The sequence below is a fragment of the Durio zibethinus genome, chromosome 11, assembly GCF_047325235.1.
Source record: "Durio zibethinus cultivar Kanyao isolate XHJ-2024 chromosome 11, ASM4732523v1, whole genome shotgun sequence".
NCBI lineage: Eukaryota > Viridiplantae > Streptophyta > Magnoliopsida > Malvales > Malvaceae > Durio > Durio zibethinus.
The window spans coordinates 15,407,165-15,413,870 of NC_143172.1; positions in this window are offsets into that span (position 1 = coordinate 15,407,165).

Genomic DNA, 6,706 nt, shown 5'->3' on the forward strand with positions numbered 1-6,706 from the left:
TTTTTTTTTTAAAAAAATACAATACTTATAGCTACCGGACCTTAAAAACTAAATCGATATGCTGGGTAGCTAGCTTTTTAACAAAAATAAAAGAGGGTTAGACAAACCATTGCAAACCAACCTTTAACTAGCCACATCCACCTTCCATGTGTTCTTTTTTCTAGTTATTTGTTGCCCTTTTGATACTGCTTTCCTGTTACCTTTCTTTTCCTTTCATATTTTTGGTTCACTCTTCATTCTATTCTGCATAAGCTTTCTGTTTTAACTCATTTTCTTTCTCTTTTCTGTTGCTCATCTCTCTTATTGCTCTTTTTCTTTTTCTTTTTCCTTCAAACCTATTCTATTTTGTTTTTTTTAGTAGCTTCTTTCTCTTATTTTTTTTATGTGTTTGGCTCTTTTCTTTCTAGCCTTTCCAACTCTTTCTATAGCTTTCTTCTTTGACTGAACACCCTAGCCAGTAGACACTTCCTTTTCATATTTCTTTTTCCATTTTCTTTCACCAACTTTGTTTGGGTAACCTCTATTTTTTTAGCAGTTTCCTTCTTTCCCCCTTTTTATGTGTTTTGCTCCTTTTTTTCCTAGCTTTTCAACCTCCCCTTCTTTTGACCAAACCTTTCCACCCCCTTTAATAGTTAGCTTCAAAAAAAAATATGATTCTTTGATGAATATAGACCCTTGATGAGATTCATCCAAGGGTCAAAGCTTGTCTTTTTATTCTTTTCAAGAAATCACCTTTGTTCATTAGTCAATATCAATAAAAGATTTAGTGGTCCACATTATTCACTGTAAAGATTAGTTTTTTATGCCCTTCAAACACATGAAAAGACCATTTTACCCATAGTGCAAAGTTTTTTATATTTAGGTCATTTTCTTAGAAATCAATGTTTACATGCCCATTTTTGGGATTTTAAAACACCAAAAATCATGAAATATTATAAAATTGAGATATGAAAAGTTACATAAAAATTCAAGCTTGAAAAGGTTAAATTATGAAAATTCCCTTATAGGGGTAATTTGATAATTTCATACTTTTTAGGGTATTCCTGTGATTTCAAATATATTAAAAATCATGAAATATTAAGAAATCAAGATCTGAAAAATTTCATGAAAATTTAAGCTCGGAAAGGTCAAGTTAAGAAAATACCCTTATAGGGGTATTTTGTTAATTTCACACTTGTCTCAGTGTAATAAAAATTTTTAGTGTTTTAAAAATCACCAATTTTAATTTTAAACCACATTGATTCCAATTAGGTTGTGAATTTTGAGGATTGACCTCAGTTCTATTCATTTTGACCAAGTTTTATGTAATTTTGACCAAAGTTGACTTTGGGGTTTACCCATTTTATTTGTTCTTTACTTCTCTTGCATTCATGTGAAAGAGTACCATCCATATAAATCCCATAGAAAAGAATTTGCATTAATCATATAGGTCTCCTTTTTGTTAGGCCTAAATGTCGATGTATTTTATGGACTTTTAAAGGGATGTAAAGGAGCCTGGGTTAACTGTGCTAAAATATTTCAGACAAAATTTAGTGTCTACAGCTGTCCCTTTTTGCATATTTCTGAGAATAAAAAATAATCCAAAGACATAGACAACAATTTTGTCCAAATGATGCTTTTGAAAATTTGTTTTGTTTTGTTTTGTTTTTATATTTTGTTTTTTCCTTTTTTTCTGTAAATTAAAAAAACTAAACAAATTTAAACAAAAACTCAATAACTTTTAGAAATAAAACAAGATATCATACCCATAGGTCTTACAAATCTTAACATTTTTGATTGCTTCTCCCAATAAGAGGCATTGAAACTTTGAAAATTTAAAATAGTTTGCCTGGAGATCTTAGAGATTATGCTCGAAGGTCTTAAAAATCTTTGAATGCTCCCCGTATCAGAGGCATTGAAACTTTAAAAATTTAAAATTTTTTGCCCAGAAGTCTTAAAAATCTTTGAATGCTCCCCGTATAAGAGGCATTGAAACTTTAAAAATTTAAAATTTTTTACCTAGAGGTCATATTAGAAGTGTTAAAACTTTAAAAATTTAAAATATTTGGTCTTAAAAATCTTTGAATGATCCTCGTATTAGAGGTGTTAAAACTTTAAAAATTTAAAATATTTTGCCCAAAGGTCTTAGAAATTATGCCTGGAGGTTATAAAAATCTTTGAATGCTCCCTATATTAGAGGCATTGAAACTTTAAAAATTTAAAATATTTTGCCCAGAGGTTTTGAAAATTGTGCCCAAAAGTTTTAAAAATCTTTGAAGGCTCCCCATATTAGAGGCATTGAAGCTTTAAAAATTTAAAATGTTTTGCTCGGAGGTCTTAAAAATCTTTGAATGCTCCATGTATCAGAGGCATTGAAACTTTAAAAATTTAAAATGTTTTGCCTCGAGGTTTTAAAAATTATCTAGGTGCCAGCTTAACTAGACTTTAGTCTTATCTTGTATCATATCTCTTCTTTTTCATTTTTTCAACAATCTCTTTGCTTTTTTCAGATCATTTTTCTTTTAACTTTTCAAACCTTTTTTATATTTTGATCTCCTATCAAACTATTTTTTTTCTCATATTTTCATGATAGATTCCTTTTTCCTCTCTCTCTCTCTCTCTCTCTTTCTTTTTGGTTTATTCTTTTTTTTTTCTAATATTTACAAAGTTGATAAATGTATTCATGGTACAAATATTTATTCTCATCAAATGATGCTAATGGAAATGTTAAAACGAATACAAATGTCAATGTGAATGCAAGAATGCAAATGTTTGAAGCAAATACATTAGACTTTTTCATAGTGCAAAATGACAATATTACTTTTATGTAAATGCCCCTACAAATACCTTTTTTTGAGATGCAGATGTCAAGATGCAAATGCAAACTTTTTCCTTATGGTGCAAATGCAAATGCCTTAGTTAAGATGCAAATACAAGTGCAAATGCAAGTGAAGTAAATACGAATGTCTTTCTTATGACGCGGATGCAAGTAATACAAATACGAATGTCTTTTTCATGATGTAGATCCAAGTGATGCAAATGCAAATGGTTTTTCCTTGATGCAAATGCAAATTTCTTTCTTCTTGTGACACATATGCAAGTGACGCAAATGCAAATATCTTTTTTCTTGTGATGTAGGTGCTAGTGATGCAAATGCAAATGTCTTTTTTATGATGTAGTTGCAAGTGATGCAAATGCGAATATCTTTTTTATGTTACAAATGTAAGTGATGTAAATGCAAATGTCTTTTTTCTTAATGCAAATGCAAGTAATGCAAATGCAAATATCTTTTTTCTTGTAATACAGATGGAAATGATGCAAATGAAAATATCTTTTTCATGATGCAAATGTAAGCGATGTAAATGCAAATGTCTTTTTTCTTGTGATGCAGATGCAAGCGATATAAATGCAAATGTTTCTTTCATGATGCAAAAGCAAGCGATGCAAATGCAAATGTCCTTTTTCTTGTAATGCAAGTGCTAGTGATGTAAATGCAAATGTCTTTCTTATGATGCAAATGTCTTTCTTATGATGCAAATGTAAGTAATGCAAATGTAAGCGATCAAATGGAAATGTCTTTTTTCTTATAATACAAGTGCTAGTGATGCAAATGCAAATATCTTTTTTATGATGCACATGTCAATATAGATGTGAGTGATGCAAATGAAAATGCCATTTTTTATGATACAAATGTAAATGCAAATGTCTTTCTCAATATGCATATGAAAGTATGAATGTGAGTGATGCAAATATAAATGTCATTTTTTTTTATTTTTTTTAATGCTAGATAAACTGGGCTTGCATACACGAGAATTGACGATCTCTATTAGAAATGAAAGGTGAAATTTTTCTTTCCAAATGGGTTGAATGGTTCTATATATGGAGATTTTTGTTTATTTAAAAGGGTTTCAACACTTGAAGAGGATAAAAGAAACATATAATTTTCTATGCTAGCTCACAGATGAAACATAAGCTTTTTTAAAAACATAAATTCCTTGAAGACTAAATATATTCAACATCTTTCTTAATCTCCAAATGTTACAATTTGATATATGTCAAGGTTAGCTGTAAGGGCGTGAGATTTTGGAAGGTTAATTGGAAATGGACAAAAGTTGAGATTTTCAAAATCAACATACCTCAGACTTTTGTGACCTTAATATTTCAAATCTTTCAATAAGGTTTAGCTTAGCATCTCCCACATTAAGCATTAGGAATGGTCTTCAAGGTTTGCTCTAGACTGTCGTTTTTAGGGTTTTCACACTAAAGCCACTTTTATTTCTATTTTTTCTCTTTTTTTTTATTAACACATCATGCACTTAAAAAATTCAAAACTAATATGAAAGAGGAAAATAATTTTTTTGAAAGGGGTTAATGGTCTAAACAAGAAATTATGTAATAAATGAGGACTAAAAAGATTCATGATCATTTTTTCAAGAGAAACTCTTTAATATTAAGCCTTTATGCTTGAACTAATATGGACCTTTTAAAGGTTGTAACGTAGATTAAGGTTTGGGGTTGTCAAAGAAAAGGATAGAAAGGCCCAAAACAAGTAATAAGTAATAAAAATTAAATCAAATTTCTTACATTTTTTAAATATAAAATTGATAGTTAGAGTTGAGATAGATATATGTCTTATTATTTAGAGATTTAATATAAAAAGACTATTTGGATTTTTAATATTTTACATAAATTTTTTTAAAAGATAATTTTTGTTTGATATAAATTAAGATAAAAGAATATAGTGAGTTTTTGAAAGATTTTGATATTTTCATAAATCCACAACCCACAATTCGTAACCCAAATTAGAAAAATAGCTTGAAAAACATCATGTATAAAAAAAAAATCAAAACACAAAACCGACACCCAAAAAAACCCATCACCACCAAAAAATAATAATCTCAGTAAATACATGCAAACAAAATAATGCCTGAAAATATAAACAATTAATCAAACAACACACGTACACAGAAACAACAATGTCAAAACAATAGCACATCGGCAACAAAGAACAAACCAACAAAAAAAAGAGTAAAAAGAAAGAAAAAATCAAACAAAAGAAGAATAAGAAAAACTAAACAAGATTAAGAAAACAAAGAAAATAGCAAACACACCCTTTGAAAAAATGTGAAGAGAAAGAAAAGTAGTAAGCAAAGAAGGAACACATTTCTATGCTTAAAACCAACTTTCATTCCAAAATTAACCATTCAATTATTTTTTAAGACATTGTTGACATGGACACCTAAGACAAAATAGAGGGCTATTTTTATTGTAAGTTATAGATATGTGACTTTTGATTGTTGTTGAAGGACTAATAGTGCTTAAAAAATGATAATGGGTGTGAGGGAAGAGGATTTTGAATTATTTTAAGGGAGATTTGAAGATTTAAAGAGAAAATGGGTGCAAGGGAGAAAGTGAACTAGAAAAAATAAAGCAAAAAAAAAGTAAAAAAACTTTTAAAAATTAGATAAATGTTAAATAAATTTTATCTTTCACTTTTTTTCAAGCCAACGATGCTTGCCTTTCACCACTTTTTTTTTTCTTTCCAAGTTAATGGTAAATCACTTATTTTCTTTTTAAAAAAGTTCAAAATTATTATAAATTGATAATGTTTGGTCTTAATTCGAATGAAATAATACATTTAATCTTGACATGAATAATATCTCAAACATTTAATCCTAAAGTGAACATACCCCAAATATTTAATCGTAAATTGAACATTTAAACTATTCCTTTTTTGTAAGGTATTTTTTAATCAATCATGTTTTAAATTGTCTTTTTTTACTTATTTCCTATGTATATACATAAAAATTAGTATTTTTTTAAATTATATTCAAAATTTCAAAATTTATAGCATATATAAAATTTTATATCTAACTAATGTATCATAAAAAATAAATTTTCGTTTTAAAAGCAAGAGGAAAATGACATGTCTTCACTTTGCACTATTTTTATTTGTGATAATATTTATACACCTAAAATTTATATCAAATAAAAATAAATTATATGTCTTTCTTAAAAGAACAAACACATACACAGCCACCCATACACACACACATACATATATATATATATATATATTATTAGATGATGAATAAGAAAGTATAAGCATACTTTTACTTTTGTAATCTTATTTAAATTACTATACAATATATGAAAAATGTTAGGAGATGTGTGAAAATGAAAAATAAATTGAAAAAAATAATTTTCATAAGAAAAAACTTGTAATAGAATAAAATATACTTTGGAAAAAGAAAAATGCAAACTAAAAAAATAAATTGTAATAGTAATAGAATTCCAAAAAGTTATAAACCAAAAACTAAAAAAAATATAACTCATTATATTTATAGTTTTTAATTTGTAGAATAACTGTTGGATGGCATTTAGGACTAAATAAATAATTTTTAAGTTGATATTTAAAAAAATTAAAAGGATATAAAAAGTAATAAAAATTAAATCAAACTTCTTACATAAATATAAAAGTGATAGTTAGAGTTGATATGGATATATGTCTTATTATTTAAAGATTTAATATAAAAAGACTATTTGAATTTTTAATAATTTTCTTAAATTTTTAAAAGATCATTTTTGTTTGATATAAATTTAGATAAAAGAATATAATGAGTTTTTAAAAGATTCAAATATTTTCATAAATTTACAAGCCACAATTCGTAATCTAAATTAGAAAAATAAAGCTTAAAAAAAAAACACCATGCATAAAAAAAAATTC